General features: G+C 38.8%; 1 long non-coding RNA gene across 1 annotated transcript in view; it reads left to right on the forward strand.

Moving 5' to 3' along the window:
- Positions 1-23,046, forward strand: part of LOC135412689 (uncharacterized) — a 160,212-nt gene that overhangs the window by 37,450 nt on the left and 99,716 nt on the right. The window contains exon 2 of the long non-coding RNA XR_010429890.1: positions 6,877-6,978. This is a non-coding gene — a long non-coding RNA (uncharacterized LOC135412689). The remainder of the gene's footprint in view (positions 1-6,876; positions 6,979-23,046) is intronic.

Here is a 23,046-nt window from a genome sequence, read left to right on the forward strand (position 1 = left end):
TGCATCCAACTGCTTTGTTAATATTGCAATTCAGATACAATTTAAAATCAGCAAGGAAAGTTATTCCAGAACCTGCACCAGAAGGTCACAAACTCCCCTTGAAAGCACTGATACTTCCTTTTGTTGGCTCTTATGTATCTGATTACAAATTACTAAATCCTCCTGCTATTTGAGAACTTTTAGATTCTAATCAGTACTTTGATGAATGTACAGCACAATAATGCAGATGAGTGATGTCACCCTTTAAACATACAGCAGCATGCATGGACGTAAAGCCAGAGAAACCATTCAAAAGCTCTGGGACCTCTGTGATCTGGGATCTCCCTTTGTAATCCATCCTGACTGTAAATTATTGCCTAACAACTTGACATTGTTAAAATCTAATTAAACATTGAAAAAAAAATCACAAAAATACAAAATGTTCTGCTTAAATTGTAAAGAGTTGCCTTTATGTTGATACAAAAGAATGAAAATCCGGGATAAGGAAATGTTGCAGATGTTGACTTGAATAAATAAGAAGGAAACATGAGTAAGTTGAACAATGTCAGCAGCATTAAAGATCTTTTCTTTAGCAATTAGGAATTAGGTAACTTCCTAACACTTTGTGCTACAGTATAAGAGACTGTTTATTAAATTAAGTAGAGATAAATATTACAGACTTTTTTCATGTAATGAAATGTAAAGTAATGAAAGAAAAACAATGTAACCAGGTGTCAACAGATGAGCAAAGAAACCTTAAAAGGTAGGATGTTTTCATAAAATATAATGAAACCAAATTGTTGAAGTAGAACTCATAATGTAAGTATAATGTGTCATTTTTCTACTGCAGCTGACATGGTCCTGACTGGTTCTTTTAGTCTGTTTAACACACTTATATTCAGTATTTTCATTGAGTATGAAAACTCCATAGGACTAGTCTTAGTAAAACTTTGTTAAAAACTGCGCTGAGGGGATGTGAGGATGGTGCTAAGAATTTATAAAGGGGAAGAAATGCAGAGATCTGTCTCTCTCATACCCGTTCAACAGCAGCTTGGAAGGGATAATGCCTGTTCAGTTCCACACAGTCTTTATAATTCTTTACCTGTGTGGTTTTGCATTATGATATCACTATTCTTTTAATGTGGATTAAAAAGGAGTGACCTTGCCTTATTTTAAAACATGCACCATTAAACTAGGATAATTGGGGAATTTCCTGTAAAAAGAACTTTCCTGTCACCTCACACTATGTCTGGGTAGTTGTGTGTGTCGTTCTTCTGAGACTGCCCAAGAAAAGGAAATGTAAACCAAAGTATATTTTCCTTAAGTTTTCCTATACTTTGCACCTATGTAGTGCAAAGAAACCTCTCTGCAGAGGTGCTGCAACCTGCAAGCAGCTACCTTTTAATAACCTTCCTCCTTTCCTCTGCCAGGGGTTTCTGACACTCCCAGCCCTTTAGGCTGGGGCACCTGAAGTACAGGAAAAGGACTTTTTGCAGAAGTTGTTGCAGAAGGTAATCCATGCTGCTGATCGGTTGTAAATGGGATTAAGCAATCTGCTGTGCTTGTATCAAACTGGTGCTTGAAGTAGTGTAAAAATACTAAACCACTTGTGAGTCTGCCACCAGAAGTGAACAGATATTTGATGATTCTAGCTGTCGTGATAGTTATTCATTCCTTGTATTTTGTTTTCAGCTCAAGAACTATAAACTGACCTCTGCACTCCACTCTTGGAAATTAAATCTATATCCCTTCATTTTTCTATCCCCGTCTTTCTGAGTGTGTATGTATACATTTATACAACTGCAGTTGTCTGTGCTGTTTTATCTGGGAAGCCCCCCGAAAAAATCTAATGCTTTTCTCCACTGAAATAGGTTTTTCTTCCAGTGTCACTTTGATTATGGTGGGGTGCTGTCTTTTCAACACTTAAGCATGTTGTGTCACTACATGGTTAACATTTAAAGCTTCTTTTAGCAGTGAAAGTCAGTCTTACTTAGATACTTGTTCCCTTGTTGATTTTAATATGGGAAGTCACCATCCTTTAACTGGACAAATTTATTTCAAATGAGCTTGAAATGAACATGGGTAGTAGCACTGTATCAGTTCATATCATTCCTCCTCCTTCCTCTTCTTCCATCATGCCTAATACATCTGATGCACTTTGAAAGATCCTGGGCATAAGATAAGCTATCAGAAGTCTCTAGTTGTTTTGAAAGAGATCAGGGAGTCTGAAACACTGGAAGGGGTCACCTTGAATCTGTGTTGAGTATGAGAAAGGCAGGCATGCCAGCCCAGATGGTCTTTCTTTATACTTTTTATGCTATAAAGAGGGGCATTACTGCTGCTTGGAATGAAGGGGTTTTATGATCAAGAGCAGAAGAAAAGGATTTAGAGTTGTTAATATACTGCTTGAGTGCCTAGCCATTTATATTTACAGTAATTGCTTCTGGGGAAAAAAAAAAAGTCTTTCTCCTGCCAACATGTAGGAAAAATAAAGGCTGATTGAATTAAGTCTGGGAACCAGTTTGATTAGAAACTGAAACAAATCTCCTAGGACTCTAGAAACCTAGTTCATTTGTGGCATTCCTTCCATACTCTAATGGGCTCTAATGCTTGATACCGAATGATAAGAAAAGCTTGTTTCTGAAAACAGCTGTTGTGGGTTTGGTAGCTTGGAACCACATTTTGAGAGCTGAATGTAAACCATAAATAAGTGGAAATGCAGGCAAGTGAGATTGTTCCTCCCGATAGGATTGTAACCAATGGTTGTTGTTTCAAAAATGTTCACAGAAAGGTAATAGAATTACACCTTTCACTTTTGGAAACAGTCATACTGTGTAAAAGGTCTGCAATGTGTAATGATGTGTATGCTCTGAGACTTATAGCAGGCACCTGGAGGTACCACAGATCAGCATTTTGGTATTTGCTGTTTACTGAACTATAGCCCAGTGCCATTATGCTGGGATGATGTTGATACTGCTTCAGAATTGGAAGAAATTAAAACATTTCTGTTCTATGCTCATGCTAAGGTAACTCAGGCCTTCAAATACCTGAAAAATCATGACCCTGCTTTCTAACTTTCCCATCACTCATTAAAACTTGTAAGGGACATTTGGAGCTCTTCACCTTTAGAATTGTTTCGAGAGAAAACTTGAAAATGGGTTTCTTGAGGCACTTTGTGGGGCATAACTTGGGAACTGAGAGCAACAAAATCCTTTGGTTGTGAGATGCAGCAGTGAGATTCACTTCCCTGCTTTCCTGCTCCTATCCTTTCCAGTCATCACAGTTAAATTTGGTCTGAACTCCTTGGGCCATCCCTGATGTAACCCACAGACCTAAGACTTGTGAGTCCCAGTCCCAGAACAAACTTTGTGGTTTTACATATTTTTAAACAGAAAAATTATTTTTTTCCTTTATTGTTGGTTGGAGAGATCCTATTTTTAAAGAGAAGTTGCGTAATACCAAATAAATTTCTCTGTTTTGCAGGTAGTTCTTTGAAAATGACAAATTAACAACTATTATAATTTTATTTAATGTATAATTATCTATTATTTACAGAATAAAGAGTAAATAGTGGAAGCAAAGATCATGTCATAACCTGCAGTATGTGAAGTGCTAGAGAAGAGCACTTTTTTTATGTGGCCACTTCTTTCATCACTCAGAAATGGTAGGAAAATATTTCTAAACTACAGCATGGACAAGCACTGGATTTCAAACTGAATTTCATGAAGCAGCACAACAACTCATTAACATTGACTTTTTAAAATATTTAAACACCTGTTTTTTGGTATCAGCTAATCATAGCAGAGACTTGTTAAATGAAATTGTTATTGGATTATTTTTTTATCTTTTGGTATATTATATGTCAGAAATGAACAATGTAGAATTAGCCCACATTTTGGAAAACAGGTTTTCACCCACTTCGGTGTGTGATGGAGTGATATTTGATAATTTTGCAGCAGTTGCAAAATGCAATTTTTTGGAGAAAAATATGCAAAGCGTTGAGTGCATAAGGTGTACAGTGGCAGTTTGCATTACACAAATTTTGTGCAAATAAAAATTAAAATACCCCATCTGGTGTGACCCGGAAGTGTAATGCATAGAAACTGTACATGTTGTTCTGAAAAAACCCTTTTATCACCTTGCTTGCTTAGAACAAATTCATCCTGTTCTACCAGGATGATGCAATGAAGCCAGTTCTATCTTCTTCCTTAGCAACACAAAACTTTTACAAAAAAACAAAGAGGTAGTTGGAAGCATTTGAATTACAAATGTTTCCAAATCATTAAAAATACAAATATTAAATTTATTAATGATATTCAAGAAGTAGATGCAATAAAAAATTAATGAATTAACAGATTCAGATGAAGGTTATGTGACATTTACCAGACATCTTGGTGACACAAACCTGTGGACCAGATGGGAGGGTTAAGGAGAAGATGGTGATACAAAGCTGATGTTTCAATACATTCTTGCACATTTTCTGTGGTTTCTGTTTTGTTTGGTTGTATTTGATGGGATCTGCTGGATGGCTCCACACTCACTTGGACACTGTGCCTAGTGCATTCCTGGGTGCACTTATGATTTCGTGGCTGTTGGTTAAAACCTGTAGAATACCCTATCTCCTTGAAAGAGCCCAAATAATTTTTAAAAGGTTTTGTGGACATGATTTCAGTCTCAGCCTTAGGAAAAAGAAAGGATTCATTTAACACTGGAGATTGAGGAGTTAAAAAGGAGGCTGAGAAAAAGATGGACAAGAAGGCAGTGGAAAGGTAGGAAAGAGAAAGTGGCAGAAAGCATCGGGTTTAGATATATGAAAAAATGAGCATAAATGGAAAAAACAATGCAGTAGAGACATATTGTTTTTCTTTGCTTTAAATGCCCGTTAAGCAGAGCAGTCAACAGGCAGACAATTATACCACCAGGCACTTTAGATTACATTAGGGTGCAAGGCAAGCTTTGCTCTCCATGGTTTATGATATCCTTTGAACCCTCTGAAAGGATAAATGATATAATTTGTGATGTGACTCATACAGGAAAGCAGATAATCAGTGGTGTGCCATAATACAAGTGAGAAAAAGACAAAATAACAGTCAAAGAGTGCTTACATTGTGTTCCTTTTATCTTCTGATATTGTTTATCATCTTAGTATTATCATTATTATTTGCTAATGTTATCATATCACCTAATGACAAAAATTCAAGGCTTGGAGCCAGCATGCCAGACAAAACATCCTAATGCTCATGGCAGTTTCTTCCTTTGTTGGTTATTAAACTGTTTCTGTGAATGAAAATAATGATAACAACAAGGAGAAATGTACACCATGCTGGGACCAATTTCCTGCCACACCATGAGTGATGCAAATAAACTGCCTTCTGCAGCTGAAATGATGCTCCTGGTTGGAGGGAACCTGAATGAGGACTGACAAGTGTGGCAGGGGTGACCTGAATTGTGCTGTTAGCACCAAGAAGACAGATGCCTGATTTAGTTCTTCGGGCTGCACAGCTTCCTATTGAAAAATTGCAAATGAAGAAAATAGGTCTGGCAGGGCTGGGAGGTGTTCTGAGTGAGGTTTCAGTGCTGACTTTCTGTGGGGATATCAGTTTTATAGCAAAGAGAAAAACTTCCTAGCTTACCATGTGTATCTGTGCTTTGCTTTCTGTGTTTTTATTTATTAAATTAAGCAAAAGGGCACCAGAGCAAACCCCAGATGAAAATGAAGTGCTCTGTTTTTTTCAAGAAATGCATAATAATTCAAAAACAGGCTATCATCCACAGTTTTATGGAGAGCCTTGAGCTATGCTATGTGTCATATTTTTCTAAAGCCCTCTTGTTAATAGTTCTGTAGGCAGACTTGAGTGCTCCAAGAATTAGCTAATGTTACACCAGTAAAAATGTCCCTTGGAAAAGACAGATATAAGGAACATTTCTACTGGGGATTGCATTTGGTCATGTTTTTTCCATTAGATCATGCTTCTGTGGAGTTCCTCGGCTCTTATTGGAAGATCCTGCTGGTTCTTGGACTGTGATGCAGAATGTCCCTTACATTCATTAGTAGCTTATGTTGGAAGCAGAGGGCTTCTGAGCCCTTCAGCTGTAATTCAACAACATTAGTCTTAGGCAGGAAAGTGAAAATTTATTTACTGAAAGTAAAATATTTGTTTTGGCCAAAATGCAATTTTTGGCACTAGTACTGACGTCTTTTAGGTCAAATTTTGGTAGTAGGCTTGTAAGCCTGGGATTACAAACATAGGAGAATGTAATAAAAATTTGGTCCTGTCTCATTCCTCTTGGTGTAAATCCAGAGTATTTTACTGAAATCTATTGCCATCTGACTAAACTTTCTGTTTCTAGGGTCTGCCAGTGTACACAGCATTTGGTGTTACTAGCCCAGAGTATGTGGATTTTTAGATTTTCTCATTATTATAGAAAGCAAAAAAAAAAAAAAAAAGCCAATCCACTTTATAAGTAAAGAGGTAACATAAACTCATGTTACTGATGTGACAATTATCTGATTTAGTAATTATGATTAATGGTAGCAAAAATAATGCAAAAATGACCTCCTGAGGGAAGTGAGTATTACTGTCCCTTTTGTGCAGACAAACTGAATCCAAGAGGTTAAATAGGCTGTGTAGCACTTCCACATAAGATGGAAATGAAAGATGTGCAGACTAATGATGAATTGTGTTATTTGTGAACTTTTAGATTAAACTTCACTGTGCTTATACTTTACAACTTGTGGAAGTAATCAAACCAAGACTGAGTCCTTCACATCCCTACAAGATAAAACTCCTCTATGTGCCTCACAGATTAGTTTAGCAAACAACCTTCGCTTCATTGCTCTAAAAAAAATTAAATTTCTCTTTGTATGTAATGGAATTTTTTTCCTTTGTTTTCTAGGATCTTCATGCTTCCAAGAGGACAGCTGTTCCCAAGAACCATACAGTTCCTGTAAATTTGTCCTTATATCTTGCCTTCGACAGCTCAGAGAAGATATTGATGGTAAGTTTGGAGTCCCTAACAGTTGTCTCTGTGTTTTCCAGGAGACTGTGTAGGCAATCAGTGCTGATATTTCACACAGTGGTCACCTGCTGGAGAGGTGTGACTATCTGGGGATGCTGGGCCATGCAGAGCTCTTGTCACTCTGCAGAACTGGCGCTGTCATCCAGAGAATTAACACAAATTTTACTTGCTCCAAAGTTTCACTTCCCTTTTGAGTGTCTCAGAATTTCCAGTTTTGATTCCCTAAACTGAGACTTTGGAAATGAGAATCGGATGCTTAGACTTAATAGAATAAAGTTGCTGTGGAGGCTCTGAGCATGCTGCACTGATAATGTCAAGCACCCCAATGCAGATGCCTCGAGCTCAGTGGTAGGTGCCTGGATTTAGCAGCTAAGCCTAAGGGTTCTGCTTTACACTTTTAGATCCGGCCTATGCTTTTCCATGTCAGAAATTATTTAAGCAGCTATTAGACCTGCAACAAATTGCAGTGGAAAGATCAACAGAGCATGGAGAAGCTCTGTTTACAAGGTACCAGGGACCACTTGCATAACAAACCTGTCAATGATTTGTAAAGTGTACAGGCACAGTACCGTGGAAAGTCTCACTCAAAACAATTGGTTACTCATTACTGTGTTGTTTCTGTGATCTTCTCATCTTACTGGATGTGCTGGACAGCAGGAAGGCCTGCCCATCTCTTTAGTACCTGATGATCCTTGGACAACTTCGTTGCCCTCTCTGTAAATGAATGTCAGCTTTCCTACAGAAGTGTAGGACTGCCTAGTGATGTACAGTGCCTGTTTTATTTGAATGTTCTCTGGGAAACGGTTTAGAGAGCATCCATATCAAACAATTCCTGCGCTGCAGTATTTGTACCTCGAAGAGCTAGGTCAAGGGTTTTGGATCAAAGCCTAGCTGAGACTGCATACATCATGGGGCCCAGGGAGAGAAGCATTAAATTTCTTGCTTAAAATTGGCTGTTAAATGCAAATGCATCATCCTTTGTGTTATATAAAATCTGAGATGAGTGTTCTGTATTTTCTCGAGGCAGCAAACTGTTGAACAGATTCTCCTCCATTTCAAGGTCTTTCCATCAGGCTCTTGATGAGTGCATTAAACTATATATTCATTATAGGTGATGAAAAGTATATAACCTTTCCGGAAAGGAAGTGGGTCTGCTCCATAAATAAATCTAGTTTTGTAAATTAAAGATGTGCTAGAATGAAATACTTGAGTCCTACAGTGCTGAAACTCGAGCAAGGCAAATGTTGTAATGGCAGCTTTGGGAAGGAGAGCGCTCACAATGGAATGGATGAACCTTATGAAGTACCCTGATGGTCTAAAAATTCAGGCTGTGCTGGATCAGGGGAAGAAGTTCCATAGCCAAGGTCCCTTGCAGAGGAAGATCTGCCAGAGTTTCTCCTTTGCTGTATATTAAGGTCTGAGCATGACCTCAGATGGAAAGCACCGCACTACTCCACCAACAAAGAGGCCTTATGAGTAGGAAAGTTCTGATTATATTCTGAGAGGTCATCTCTTAATGATCTGGGTCCTTTTAGGAGATCAGAGGGCAGGAACTCATAGAACACTCTCCCTAGTTTCTTGCTTCATTTACTACTGGCTCCATTGCTTTTATGTATTGTTTGGAGCTCCTCATGACTGTGAAAATTGGAAATTTTCAACATGGAAACCATTGTAGTAGTTCAAGAAAGAACTGATGAGTCAATGAGTTCCACATCTTCCTTTTGGCCAGAAACATGAAAAAGTATATGGTCTTTCTCACTGTGATTTTCAGGTCAACTACTGTCAGGTGACAACTAAGTACTTAACCAGATCCATATCCAATAATGTCATGTAAGAAGCAGCAGCAAGAAGGTCAGGTATAGCCTTTGCCATATCTCGTAAGTGATTTTCCTGACATGCCAGTACCACTTTGGCTTTCTGTGAGTTATACTTCATATGTTTCCTAACCACTGACTTCAAAAAAGCCCAAATCATTTACTTCCATTATCAAGATTTCAACACTTCAGTGTTGGTTATTTTTTGTTTTATTTTTTCCACCACCCTTCTTTCAAATGAACTATGAAGCTTTGCATACTTTGGTTCTAAATGTAAGTGCACTGCACAAGTTTATCCAAGGCACAATTCTCTGACCTTTTTCTCAGTTGCAGCTTGCTTCTGGTATCATTGTCAGATTTGTTGGCAGAGGGAATTAGCCACAACTGGTGTCCTCCACAGCACTTGCTATAGCAGTTGGATGCCAATGAAGAATGTTTTATAGCAATGGCAGCATTACAACATCTCAGAGGTTTTGCTTCATGATTGGACACATTCCATGTTAGGATACAAATGTAATCTGTGTTTGTGGAAAAACAAACATCCCAGTTAAGACTAGAGCAAATCCTCCCCAGTACTGACTGTGACCAAGGTATGAGCCAGGTCAAGTGTGGAGAAATAAATATTGACCTCATATAATGGTTCATATGAAAGCTGTGCTGTGTTAAATCTGTAGCTGTTTTGCACTGGAGTACCAACTAATGACACAGCCAACTTAAATCTATGGAGTACTACCATATTTTTTTAAAGTTGGCACTCTCCCTCCCCACTCCCAGTAATTCCACTTTGATCTCATGGAACTGATTCAGCTCTAAATGAAGCTCTCAGGAGCCTTGCAAAGCTACTGTAGACAAAGGGTCTACAGTCAGTCACTTACCAGACACAATGTACTTTTTTTATGGTCTAATGCAGCCTCAAAATAAGAGCCACATTTTTAAATTTTAGCATGACAAGTCATGTGCACCCACAAATCATGCTGTTGTCATCAGGGTCTTAAAAAAACATATTTCTTGGAGAAAAAGTAGATTAATGCAGTGAAACAAAGCACATTACAGGAGATGGAGAGAAAAATCCACAGAGGGGAAATTAGTGCCCTACTTATTAGTACCTTTTAAAATCTCTCTTCTGTACTTGAAATATTAAATAGCAGGCTGGAAAAAATGTAATCTTCCTGCAGGAATGTATTGCTTCCTTCAACATAAATATTAGTCTCTTAACATGCAAGTTTGTCACTGCTTGAATTGTACTCATATTGTGGTGGAAGCAAATGCTTCGTGCTATTGAAAGAGTTTTCCTTAATAAAATGCAGAAGCTAGAATGTTAAATCTTTTGAAGTTGCTGCTAAACATGTAATATTTAGCTTGAGAAGCAATAGTGAGGAAATGAACATGATAAGAGCTCATTCAGTAACAGGCCTAAATTGATTATTTCCTTCCTTATGTAAACTTATCAGTCAGCCCTTTGGGCTCACTTCCGAATACCAGCTCAGCACAAGAGTCTTATCACAAGGAAATGGAATGTAAAAGCCCTGACAATTTTGATAAGGCACGTACTTTAGTTATGATCCTATCTCCCCCCTCCTCCCTTTTAAATAATTCATCTGCACTAAAAGGGGAGATGCCCTCCCTCTAACTTTTGTATAAATAAAAGTTGGTGCTGTTATAGCCAGAGTAAACCCTGGTTATTTATTGTGCTGGTTTCTCAAAATATTCTTAGGGAAGGAGACTAGAAGATGTATTGACAATTACAAGCAGCTTTGGAATGGAGTGGCATGGTGTTCTGAATAGATTATTTCCGAGTTTTTAGAGAGACTCATATGAATTTTGGACACAATCTAAAGATTCTCAGTAGAGTGGATACTGTTGGAAACTTAAGACTCTCTGGTTCTATCTGCCACTTGTTTATTTGCCACCTTTACCCATCTGTGATGCTGTGGGTCTCACATCTCCTTGTGATGGCAGAACCAGACTGCATAAAGATCCAACAACTCACAGTACAAAAATCAGACATACAAACTGAAAAACCTACTACTCCAACACCAAACCACACACCCAAACATACATGAGGCAAAAGAATACTGACAACCAACCTCTACCCACCAGCCACAACAGTTTTAGAAGCCAAAAAACCAGCAAAGCAGCCCAAAATACAAATTTAACTTCATTCATTTGTCCCAGTAAAGTAATAATTTAAAAATGTGCGTAACAAGTTTTGTGGTTCATCGCATACCAGGACAGCAAGGCCTGATAAAAGGACTCAAATGACAGTACTGTTTTTGTTTGAGATGTGGTGACATGCTCCTCAAGCAAATGTTATAGGCAGCAAATCCATGACCCAGTAAAATACACTCCAGACCATCAAAGTAGTTCTACAACTTGATGAAATCCACTCATTTCTAGCAAGAATGACCTAAAACTCTTCAGAGAAAAAAAAAGGTGTGGTGGAATTCAGAAAGAATGTTTTTTAAGCAAACAGTGACATACCAAAGCTGAGTGTAACTTTTCCACTGAAACCTAAAACTAAGCCAAACTTACCTGATTCATTTTTTCTGCAGAAACTCAAATTTTGAGTCACTTTATGCAAATTAGGCAAAAGTCATGACTGAGGCTGGATTGACATATGATTTGGATTGGCTACTTATCTAAACCTCCTCTCGGGAATAATTATCATCAAAACAACATCTCATCATTGTAAATCAAGAGGAATTTTAATCCTGACAGCGTTGAATTGCACGGTAAAGATACCATTGGTTTTAATAAGGTTAGGATTTCTCCAGGATTTTCATGATGCTTTGCACGAGGAAGCCCTTAGACTTTTTCACAAGACATCCTAAATGCTTTCTGTTGGAGAAATGTTGCTATGGCAAGTCTATTTCATGAATCAGTGGCAAAAATAAGACCAGAAAAAGGTCATGGAGCAAATCCAGAATGTACTTATATGCAGATGAACACCCAGAGGAAAAGTCTTCTGACGGAAGATTTGGGATCAGAGTAGGTGAATCTGTGTTGCCTTTTCCCTGTCTTTGTGCACAATATGAACTTTCATAACTCTGTGCTTTCTTTAACAAACTACATAACAGGAACAAAATTTTGTTAATGATTTTGGAGAGAAAAACCCCAGAATTAGCAGGGCTAAGGGAAAAACTAAACATTTGCAATGTGAATGCTAGGTAGTAAAATAAAAGAGGGTGTAACTGCATTGCCTGTCATTTATTTCTTTGGGCCTACAGCAGCAAAGTCCTCAGGGAAAAGAATTACAGTAGGAGATATTATCTTATTTTACTTCTGTATTTCCTATCTTAAATTAATAGTGCCTTAGGATTTTCATTATAATTGATATAATTGTTCATGAGTCTATTTTGTTATAGAAGCGAGTAAAGAGCACTTTGCTGCTCCATGAAGCCTGGCTTGTTTTATGGTGTTTAAATTAGGGCTTAAAGATATAAGTGAGGGGGAAAAATACTATTGCTGAAATTCTCGGTCCAACAACTGAACTGGTGTTTGGAGCAAAGAGCAGATGGAAGGGCTGGGTTTTCGCATCTGTTTCTGTAAATCCATAGGGAAAAAAAAGTTTTGTGACCTCAGATACTCTAGAGCTGTAGTGTGCATGGGGTTTGCTTTGTGATACAAAGCTCAAGCACTGGAGAACTGCAGAGCTAGTAATCAGATGGTCTGTTAGAAGGCCAGGTTGAACAGGGCTTGGAGCAACCTGGTTTAGTGGAGAGTGTCCCTGCCCATGGTAGGGGGTTGGAACAACCTGATATTTAAGGTTCCTTCCAATCCAACCCATTCTGTGATTAACAGCACAACCTCTGTTCCTGATAGGCTTTATTGGCAGTGATAAAAATGGGGATGGCATTACACTAATCAGTCATTGATTACTTGGAGATGGAGAACAGGGTAAATCTAGAGGGAGCTTTCAGAGATAATTTCCGGCAAAGCTCAGGTGGGTACTGCCACCTTTACTGAGTGGAGTATTATACTGTGGGAAGAGGCACATCAGGAAAATTTTGTGGTCTGCTTAAAGGTGGCAGAATTGCTTATTTATTTAGGTCAAATAGACTCGAGTACTTGGAGACCGTGGGGAGCTTACGTAGTGCACTGGCATGGTGTGAAGGAGATACATTCTGGGGGAGAGGCACAGATGGGAGAGAGCACAGTCTCTGAACAGATGTCTCATGACATTTCATGGTGATCAGGGAACAATTGTATGGCCAGAGACTGTCTAATAAATAGATCTGCAGAGTCCAAATGAAAATTCCCTCCAAAACTTTTCATATATTCTTATATTTTCATATATTGTGCTTATTAACCATGAGGTTTTGGAAACACCTGGTGATCACTCACCACTCAGGCCAGTCTTCAGGCTTCTGTACTAGTTTGGAAGAGTTCAGGCTGAATCAAAGTTTCAGGTATTGTAAAAGATAAACCAGTATATTTTATTGTCTTGAAACTTACAGGAACTGTTCTAAGAAGTTCATCTTATCTGTTTGGGATAAGTAGAAAGGCCTAAAGTCAGGCTATTTTTGGGGCTAACAGTGATTATGTTTCCTTTTTTGCTAAACACCTAGATATTTATGAAAACAAAGCAGAATATATGTGCAAAGATTCCATCAGGTTTATAGCCAAAATTAATTGCAAAATAATTTTCTCTTAATCTCAATTCAGATTTTGAAAGAGCATTTCTGTTACTTCTCTTTGCCCCTTTTTTTACAAGCTACACTTCTATCACCAATTAAATATAATTCCTGCTAACAAATGATCAATTTTCTGCAATATCCTGAATTGTTACTGTAAAAGATGCAAGTCATGAATCAAGATGCATTTATTGTATACTGTAGCTCTAGTGCTAGTTATGTATTTATTAGATATTTGAAGCTCCATCTTACATCGTCCCCTGCATTTCCACCAAGCAAATAAGAGGTCAGGTGAGCAACATCTGTTCGCTTTGCAGGCTATCACAAGTTTCAAGGGAGTGGTAACAGAGGCCTGTGCCAGCTGGTGTGATAAGCCATGAGGTGACATACAGGTAGTGCTCTGTGACAGACTTAAGCTCTGGGGAACAGTGCAAAGGTTGTGCAATTTGGGGCAGCGTGGAACTGCTCCAGTGAAAAAGTCCCTGGGAAGGGTTGTGGCCTGTGTTACCTGTGATGGCAACATCACTGTGGAAGCAAATTATTATCACCTCCTATGTCCATCTTCTCCATGTTGTTTAGTGCCCGGTGACTGTGGAAGGGTCTGACCTGTCAGACATAGTGCAGGTTGTCCTTCTGCTTGGCTGGGAACCAGCTGTTTGCAGGCAGCCCAGGGGCATTTGGATGGTGTTATTGCTTCTGTGGACATGGAATACAGGTGAGACAATTGAGATCTGAATCACTACTGGTGTAAGTGGTAAAAACAACCTGGTGTAAACCAGATTCTTGTCCATCCCAGGTGGCATAATGTGATCAGCCAAAAGATATGATCTACAGTAGTAATAAATTGACTTCTGACTTGATAAGTTTTTCAACTTGTTTTTTTTTTCATGACCCCATGAGTGACATAACAAAGAACATTGCACACCAGTCTGTGAAGTTGTATTTTAAATGTATATTAAATTCTCCACTCTACATTAGTTGTACCATGGAACAGACTCGTTTCCTCTTTTGGTGAGTTAATCTTGTAAATTAGCATTACAACAAAACCTGAAGAAGCTCCCTCCCCTTCCATTTCCTTTTCTTTTGTGGTAGATCAGTTATTCACAGGATGTTCTTTGTTTCTGGAATCAACTCTTTGTTTTGCCAAACTTACTTCCACCCCTGTGTCTAGTAGAGACCTGTTCCAAGAGGTGTTCCACTGCCTGAGAACACGCACAGGCAACAGAAGGGCTTTTCTTACAAAACTGTCTTTGCAAGCTTTTTATCTGTTCCCCGCCCTAGAGAGGAAAGATTTTTGTTGAAAACAAGTAGACCTGTATGCATTCCCTTTGGGAAATTCTCCTTAGTGCCTTCAAAAACTGCTCCTAAAAATCTGCATTTGAGGAAATGACCTGTACATCTAAATAGGTGAAGAGATCTCTCAGACATCTTCTTTCATGGGAATATATTTCTAAAGGAATATGGATTGTTCTGCTTTTAGTGGTTTCAAAATCTTGAGTCAAATCTATGAGGTACATTTTACTCAATTACGTGTATAAGAGTTTCCATTCCTTCAGGTACTGGATTCCCTGCTAGTGATGGAAACTGCATCTTCCATTTCGTAACCAATAATCCTAATAACTGCAATCTACACTCTGTACATTTATTCTGTGGAGTGTCATTGACTCTTGAGACTTGCATATCCAAAGGTGACCTTGTCCTGATGCAAATACACGGATATTCCCAGGGTCTGCATTGCCTTGTGTAAGTTTCAAGAGGAAAACATGGTAATAGGAAGACAAGAAATATTAGAAATGTTCATTATAAAGTTGGAAACAAGTCTCACCAAGCCTCGAATGCATTCTTTGTGGATGGAATGGAAGCAGAAAAAAAAGGTTTCAAAGGAACTGACTGCTCCTTTGTGTGATTCAGGCTTATAGAGAACTGTGTTCATTACAAAATCTTTTGCAGAAGACACGTTTTCATTGAAGGTGGTGACGTGTGTGAGTCTAAGATAAAAATAATTCTTATTTTATAAAGAAGTGAGTAACCTCTGTGTCTCATCCTTATGTATCTAATCTGGTACCATGTAGATGGTTTCTGCATCATGTCTGTTCTACAGAAAATGAGTGTCCTTTTTAATTGTCTGAGGGCTTGCTGAGAACTTGGTCTGTTAGTGTTACTGCAAATAAAAGAAGATCTCAGTAGTCAATTATTTCTTTGTCTAAAAGAAGTCATTAAATTTGATGATAGAAGCTGTCAATGTATAAAAATATACAACTGAATAGAACGTGAGAACAAATGCTGACAAGTGTAGTATACAGCCAGTGCTCTTGACAAGACACAGGATTGAATCGAACAAATGGCTCATAAAACTCATTTAGCAGGAGGACAGTAAAATCCTTCCTTTAAGATGATTTAACTTTTTTATATGGAGATAGGGGTCTACCCCAGTGGATGGGGGTGCTTGCTTTTACCAGGCACTGCAGACAGCGCTGCAATATAACTTTAGTTTATTATGGCACTAAAACTATTAAACTGTGACAGTCTTTTTTTCACTTGAAGTGAGGTTTGTCTGTAACCAAAAGGGGACAACCATTCTTTTCCCATGCTGACTATTGTTTTTGATGGGCAGTCATCTCTGTGTCTTTTAAAAAAGCATGAGCTCACTTTGTGCTGAATGCCTGAGAGGGAAAATATAGAGTTAACTGTAGAGGTTGATCAGTAACTCAAAACTACAGTAGCTCCACTCAACATACAAAAAAGTTAAAGCAGGTACTCCATTCTCTGTCTCATTGATTAGCATTATCCAGATGATAAATATTAGTAACCACCAATTTCCTGAGGGACAAAAGCTGTGTGGGTGGGTGTAGGAAGAGCCCAGGTCAGGAGCCCTCCCACGAGGATGAGGATCTGACTGATGCCCCAAGCAGAGGATAACCATGGTGGCTTTCCCCCAGGAGACAGTCTCCTCTGTGGATAGGTGGGGGTGTTGAATATGTGGAAACCCCTTGGAGCCAAGTTTCCATTCACCTGGGTGACCGTGTTGGACAGGGATGGGAGGCTGTCTCAGCAAAAAGCCACCATCCCTCTGTCTGATGTCCTGGTCTGCTTGTGTCCATCACTGGTCTGTCACCACTGCTCGTGGTAAAATACTGCTCCTGCCAGCACCACCCATGGAGTGCCCCATATGGTATGTGGCTCCTGTAGGATGCCTGGCAGGCCCACAGTCCTGGGTTCACTCTGTTGTTCCAGTCTGGATGCTTGTTCTGGGGAGCACAGAAACTCTCATTCCAACTTGCAAAAGTGTTTTTCAGAGTCACTCTGAGGTTGCAGAGTCCTCTGAATCACTGAGGTCACTTAGACATAACCTAAGTGTCTTCAAGAGTCCTTTGAAAATTGCTGGCAGTATTTTCTCTGACCGGGTCATTATCTGCTTACTGAGAAAGAGGATGTTTTGTAATACACTTTTTCTGTCAAGCTGAATGTTTGCAACATGTAAGTCCTCGTTTGGACTGAAAGATCATCTTAAAATTCATGAGTTGGGTTAGGGAAAAAAAAATCCATCGCTGACAAATCAACACTTTCAAAACCAGATTTATGATAGTGTTTGAATCTCATGTAAGCTTTAGATCAATTCTTTATTGATTTTATTCAACTGTTTCTTCAGCTGAATGAAATTTGGACGAAATAAGATTTGCCTTCCGGTACCAATCCTTCTGTTGATTAAGAAGGGACATATTCACTCTGTCATTAGCATCCTCTGTTAGAGAAGCTCTCAAATACCTGCTTTGTTGAAAAGAAAAAAGAAAATAATGTAGGCTGCCATCACAGGCAGTCCTAAATCAGGGTCGGGTGCTGTGGATCTGGTCCAGGATGACAGAAATCTGGTGCTGTGCAGAGTCTAACCCAAAGTAGGAGACTGTCAGTGTTGCTTGCCCCAGATATGATGCTGACCAGTGGTACAAAATAGCTGGTATTGCAGACTGTCTGTGAGTCCGTCCTCAGCAGAATAGCCACCTCATTCCCAAGGAAGCTTCAACTGTAATCTGAACTTTTCAGTATCTGTTCCATATGGACACCAACAGTGAGCTTTCAGCTGTCTTAGAGACTTTTCCTGGCTCTGTTTTTTCACCTTTTGCTCTATGACAAATCCCAGTAAATGCATATTAGCAGATTGTTTTTATTATCCGCAAATCCCACAAAATTTAGTATGTTTTTCACTGTATCTCTCTCATTCCAAGACAGAGAGAAAAGAAAATTCTCATGTATCCATGTTAGTTAGGTCCAAAACCACAGTTTATGTCATGCCTGTTGTTATTCAGGTTGACCAGTTTACTCTGGCATATTTTGACTTTAAACCCATATCTAACCTTAACTCCAGCATGATGGCTCTGTTAAGATCAGACCTTTAAAACTTTAAGCCTTGTGATCCCCCTATAGAGGAGCCCCACTATGCTGGGGTTCGAAGTCATTTCATGTCTTTGGTAGCTGTCTAACTGAGCATCACAAAAAAGGCTCAAAATTTTATTAAATCATTGGTTGTATTTAATACCTAACAAAACAAAACAACGAAGTAAGAGCAGCAACCATCAGGTATGTTAGGAAAACATGGCAGGCTTGCACAGAATGTGAGCTCTGCTTCTTAAGTGGAAGAGACAGACAATTATTTACTACAATTTCGGAGCACATGGCACTAAGTCTCTTGGCCAGGAGAGACAACTTTAGGGAAAGCGATGTTTATCACAGTGCCCTGTTAAGTGGATTCGAGTCCAACGGAAATAAACAAAACAGCCTCTGGAAAAGTTTCAGGGCTTTCAAACTGGTGAGTGCTCCCGTGTCGCAGACAGCTCGGGTCATTTATTAGGAGCCAAACAGTCAGTACAAATGGCAATAGGAACTTTTATGTTGACTTCTTCCTTCTATTTTTGTTTGTTTCTTTGTCAAGAAGGTGGATTTCGTACAGCTATGAAAAGCTACACTTAAAGACAGTCTCTAGCCTGCCCATTTGACAGACCCTACATCTTCCAAATACACTTCTTTTCTCTGCTCCTCATGAGGAACCTCCCATTTGCTGCTCTGCTTTTCTTATCTCACACAAATGAGACAATCCTCGTTTCCTGTAAGTGTGGTAAACCATTCAAATTTTTACTAATCATTGTGGTATTTGCTGCCTGCCTTTCAGGATTGGTATAGCTGGTAGATGATCTAAAATGGACAGGTTGTGTGCTACAGATTCCAGGCCGTAATCCTCTCGCAATCCTGCATTTTGCTTGCAAACGTTGCAAGATTTTTGTATTGGCTGTTTTCTGCAACTAGATGTCACCTTGTTGAATCATTTCTGAGATCATCGTGTTACCAAATTTACCAGGCCCAGCAATATCAAGAAATCCAAGATGGGAATCCAGGACTTTTGTTTTCAGGTCAATGATAGTGGTGGAGGTTTTGTAAGACATCCCCTTATCTTCTCCTTTGGTCTACTAAAATCTCTAGACGTGGAATGTGTCTCTGCATTGCCTTACAGTTCTCTGATGCAGAAATAAGCATTTTGATGGGAGAAAGCTCATGAAATAATTTTCTTGTTGGTGTCTCTTGAGACAGTTGCAGTTGTTCTCTCCAAATTTGACATGGGAAGATGAGCGTGAATAACTAGGAGAAGGTCACGGTGAAAAAGCAGTTCTGGCCCACTTGTTTCTCCCATACCCTGAAATCCCTGATATACCTTATTCAAAGTAAATAAATTACTGCTGGCCCTGGAAAGAATCTACATTCTGGCAAAAAAAAAGTTAGGAACAGAAGTCAGTACCACTTGATATGAACAACTTTAGAATATGTTAAAAGACAGTGAAAAGAATGCGTTAAAAAACAGTGAAATTTTACTATCATGCCCTTTGTCGTTAAAATGTGAACATCGTTATAGTTTTCTTTCTTAATAGTGGGATGTAATGGACTTTACACTATGAGCACATTCAGAAGATTGTTATTAAATACCTTTCCTTGAAGCTTTGGTTGATATGAATATCATTACTTTTAAAAAAGAAATGCATTTTCAGCATATCATGGCATATATGAGGCAAAAAGTAGTTCTCATTCTTAGTAATTTCTATTTTTTAATGGAAAATTTATTTGTATCTTCAATTTTTCAGTTTGGGGTAAAACTTTTTCTTCTGTCTCTCTTTGAAATCCAAGCAAAATATTTAATTCTTTTAATTATTCCATGAGAATTTTATTGTCTGAAATACTATTTTTTCCTTTTAACTAGTTGTTTCAGTGCATTTATGCAAGACAGGCCATAATTTTGATCAATGGTGCATTCAGACTATCAATTACAGAATCCTCTGGAGTCTGCAGATAGGAAATCCAATGGATTCAGTGTCTCATACGCATCTAATCGGTAATGTGTAGTAACTTATCAGATAACAATTATCCCCAGCAGTTTTGCACAGTATTTCTGGGAATCATCCTTTGACACTTTATTTAGAACATCTGTCAGCATAGATGTTATCAATCTCATTGGACATCACTCAGCAGCCACTATTCCAGTGTTTGCAGAAGGTAAAGAGACCTCCTAGATCACCTGTAGCACAGCTTCTTGAAAGATACCTGCTTTTTCTTCTCTGGTTTGACTTTTGTTTTGGTGGTGTTGTCTTTGATGAAAGTGAAAACACATGTAACAGTTCTGGCTGCTTGTCTTTGGTATTGTTCTTGAAATATTTGGTGGTTCTGATGAAATTGTTCCCGTGCTTAAAGAAGTAAAAGAATTCACTAGACAGGGAACGTATGCAATGGTTACCTTGGGGTGGAAAGGATCTCCAGAGAAGGAGTGCAATCTCCCTGCTCAAGCTGGGTCCAGCTAGAAACCAGGTTGCCCAGGGCTGGTTCAGTCAAGGTTTGAGCATCTATTCCAACAGATGGGTTAATAACTAAGCTTTTAGTGGTTTTGATAACAGAGCAAATCTGGCATGGGAGAGGTGAAAGGGGAGGGTCGTGTTGGGGGCATCAGACCTTGCAAGAACTCTGATGTGTGTTATGGGGCCAGGAAGACAGAGTGAGGGGAGAATAAGGATGAGAAATTTCACAAATCTGGGGAACTGCCAGGTGCACTCATTGAGTCCAGTGTGGCCACTTCTTATTTGCACACCAGGGAGAAGCAAAATCTCCAAATTCCCCAAGTGACTAGAAATGCTACCAAAACAAATTTTTACAGAAGAGGTTGAGAAAATAATGACACATAATGTTTCATTCTGATTTTGATTTCTTTTGTGTTTTCCACTGTATGATTAATTAAACAAAAATAATTTCGAACAGGAAAACTGAGGAGGAAATCCTTTTCCCTTTCCCTGTATTTGTAGGTAAATACTAACTTAATTTCAAACTGAAATATAACAGAAAAGTACTTCTTTCTGCAAAATGTGTTTCTGTTAGTGGTTCATATTATCTGTTGATGAATATGTGAGCAATTGTACTTTAGACTCTCCTCTTGAAAGAGAATGGGATATGTTTACTAGTGTAATGTATATTAAATGATGCACTAAAATGTATCATACATACTTTACAAACATATGCTTCATAAGGAGGTATCACCACTGCGAAATACCAGCTTCTACTTCAATATGAGTCTGTGAGATTTTGCATGTCGGCAGCCAAAGCTTCCCAGACTTTTTCTAAATTGGAATTTTTTTTTGCATAAAATTGCTGAAGATCACAGAAGTGTCTTTGCCTAAAATGGGATGCTACTGGGATGCAATGACTTCAATGACACTGAATTCTTGAATTGCACCTAAGAAGGCTGCTAAGAGTGGTTATCTAAGGTGGTGTGTGCTTATACATTTAAGCAACAAAACTTTGGAAGATTTCGTGAGGGCCGTGCTTCAGCAAAGTCCTTGGTCTTATGTTTGACTGGAGATAAGGGAACTCACTGCTTGTAATGCATGTACTAACACAGTTTACTCTGTCCTAGAAACATGTTGAAAACAGCTTCTGAGTCACTTTAAATCCAGCAGTTTGTTGCAAACGGATTGCATTGTTGCAGCAGAGTGTTGCAAAAAAAAATTGCAATGAACCTCTTTCTAACATTTCTTGTAGACTTTTCCCACTCATGAAAAATGTATGTATTTAAAAAAAAAAAACAAAACAACCTTACAAAGCTTCTAATTGCAAACAAACTTACAAAACCATATCCACCTTAAGGGGAAATGAGAAACAACCCCAAATATCCAAGCCTGGGTCATAATGTTGCTTTTCTGTATCGCACACTCATTATGGAGGTAGCTTTTACTTAACCTCTTAGTTCTCACATCACTCATGTTAATGGCCAAGTTTCTGATACCAGGGACATTTATCAACTGATCATCTGTGACTCCATGAGTCACTGTCTCCAGGCTTGACATAAACCACTCAGGCTCTCTGCTAGGGTCACCTGGACTTTGTCACTATTTAACAATTGAAAAGGAGCAGTATTTTCTTAAAGCACAGGCCAGACCCTCCAGTGATGTAAATGAGTACAAGAGAAGTAAAGTCAATAGAGCACTAAGCTCTATTTTCCTTAAGCTCCAAGGCAGTTGAGCAAATGCTGAAGCTCTGTTTTCACTCTGTACCTTCTTTTCCTTGCTCGTTTGTTCCTTTGCCCTCTTCAGTTAAATCAAACATACCTAGATATAGGCAGTACTTGAAAAGCAAATCCCATGGCTTATTCTTTCCTATACCTGCATCTTTCCTGTGGAGAAAATTCTGTAGTAAGAGGGAGAAATGATGAGACAATATCTCTTTCAGTTCTTGTACAGTTTAAGATCTGTATCAAACCTGGGACCTACAAACTGCAGACAACTAGTAAAACTGTAGGGCCCAACTGCAACACAGGGGCCAAGGTGTACCCCTGAGCCAGAGCCACTGACAAAAGCATGTTGGAATTTAGTCCTGTCCTTGGCAGTTAGTTTGAGAAAACATACAGACTTTTCCCAGGTCAGCCTCAGCTTTTTCTTCTTCCAAGCCCCAGGAAGTAAAAAAATGCATGTTTAATGAACTTCTTGAAAACTCTAGTTCTTGTATTCCTGACCTGATAAGTAAGAGATATCGATGAAGTTTTGAAATTTATTGTAGGGAAACTTTAATCCAAGTGCCCGAGATATATTTCTTTAGTACATGAAGTCTTTAAAACATTAGACTAGGTCAGGAGAATCAGACCACTGACTCAATGTAGAGAATTTCTCATTGTCAAAACACTGTTTGAAACTTCTGCTGGGAATTTAGTGCTGCTGCTAATGTGCAGCTGCTGAGTAGTCAAAGGACATGCTTATCCACGTGTCTCTGCTTCTCTACTTCAGCCTGCCCTGAAGAATGTGTCATGGGATCTATTTCTGGATCAATGGCAGAAGTCACCAAACAATCCTTCCAAATTATTCTGTTGACCACATGAAGGCTTAACTCTCCTCTAAAGACAACAAGGCCGAGGTAACGTTGAATGCTGTAATTAACTCCATGTGTTTTGAGGCATTAGGGTAGAGTGAAATGACCAGAAGTACACTAATAAATAAAGACCATATCCTGGTATTGATCTGTATGTGGAACTCACCTCTGAAATCAATAGGGAGCACTGAAAAAAAAATCAATGGCAGGATATG

Source organism: Pseudopipra pipra, chromosome 4, assembly GCF_036250125.1.
Source record: "Pseudopipra pipra isolate bDixPip1 chromosome 4, bDixPip1.hap1, whole genome shotgun sequence".
Classification (NCBI taxonomy): domain Eukaryota; kingdom Metazoa; phylum Chordata; class Aves; order Passeriformes; family Pipridae; genus Pseudopipra; species Pseudopipra pipra.